Source organism: Solenopsis invicta, unplaced genomic scaffold (genome assembly GCF_016802725.1).
Source record: "Solenopsis invicta isolate M01_SB unplaced genomic scaffold, UNIL_Sinv_3.0 scaffold_3212, whole genome shotgun sequence".
In the NCBI taxonomy this organism is placed as follows: Eukaryota; Metazoa; Arthropoda; class Insecta; order Hymenoptera; family Formicidae; genus Solenopsis; species Solenopsis invicta.
Genome location: NW_024105272.1, coordinates 63,089 through 64,527, shown reverse-complemented (window position 1 = coordinate 64,527; position 1,439 = coordinate 63,089). Strand labels below are relative to the sequence as shown.

At 61.7% G+C, this 1,439-nt stretch overlaps 1 pseudogene; it reads left to right on the top strand.

Moving 5' to 3' along the window:
- Positions 1-1,284: 1,284 nt before the first annotated feature.
- LOC120359904 lies at positions 1,285-1,439 on the top strand (annotated as a pseudogene).

Here is a 1,439-nt window from a genome sequence, read left to right as displayed (position 1 = left end):
GGGATGATGACGAAACTATATCATTTAGAGGAAGTAAAAGTCGTAACAAGGTTTCCGTAGGTGAACCTGCGGAAGGATCATTAACGTTCCGGAGGCTGCGCTCTGCTCCGCGCGCGCGCACTCGTGTGTGCTGCGGCAGTGTGAGTCGGCGGCGACTGGAAGAGGACACGCGCCTTTTTCTCAGAAAAGGCGATGCGCGACGCAGGCAGAAAGAATGCACCGTGGCAAGCGCGATAGCGCGAGCCAACACGTGCGAGATCTCTTGTGGAATTCACGGATAGAGACAGCAAGCGAGATCTTGGTGGAATTGACGACTGTTTGAACGAGGAGACTGTAGCGGTGTTCGGTCGCCCCGCGAGGGCGGGCTCTCACCTCCGAGCGCGCACTGCCTCTCGACTCACGCCGTCGCGTCGCCCGTCCCCTCGCGTCGCCGGCGCGCGCCACCGCCGGGGAATTAGTGAGCGATGTCGACGGAAGAGAAAAAAAGACCAAAGGTATTTGGACTAACGAGTGGTGTCGATGCGCGTCACGTACCACGCACCATGAACGTGTGCTCCGATCCGTCCGTCCGATCGGCCGCGCGCACCACAACGCGTCGTCGCGACACCAGCGTGTTCCACGCTGAGCGTCCGACCGAGACGCGTTGCGTCTGGCTCTCACCCGTGGATCGGAGGAAATTGAGAACGGAGAGGACCGCGCCGTCGTTGTGTGCCGTGCGTCTGCCGTTGGTCGCCCGCCGACGCGTTCCGAGCGTCCGTTGCCGTCGCACACAGCGCGTTGGATAGCGGGCGATGGAGGAGCGAGTCGCCGCGCCCCGCGTGCTTAGCACGCTGGGGAGCGTGCGCGCTTACCGGTGGTAACCTGAGAGCCGCGTTTTCGCACGCGTGTCGTGTGCGTTACGCGCGCTGCAGGGGCGAGAGCCGCTATCTCGGTGGTTTCTCGCGACCGATGGTTTTTCAAAGATTTCCGCCCCGGCTCTCGCGCTCGTGCCCCGTGCTCGCGTGCTCTCCGCGAGACGGGCGATGAGCCGAGAGACGCTCCGTTCGCTCGACCAGTGGCACCGCTACCGCGACCGCGTAGTCTGTCCGCGCACGCGTGTGGTGCCCGGTGTCCCGTTTTGCCGTAGCCCCCGTAAACGGGACTGCGTTCCGCTCGTGCTGGGACGCGCGGCCAGGCTGATCGAAGGGCCCCACAAAGCACATATGAGACCCACAAGGGAGTATGAAAGCTCGCTCCAAGTTGTGAGAGAGAGCTCCCGCGTAGCGGGAAGAATGTACAAACGATTACACTGAACGGTGGATCACTTGGCTCGTGGGTCGATGAAGAATGCAGCTAATTGCGCGCCAACTTGTGAACTGCAGGACACATGAAAATCGACGTTTCGAACGCACATTGCGGTCCACGGATACAATTCCCGGACCACGCATAGCTGAGGGTTG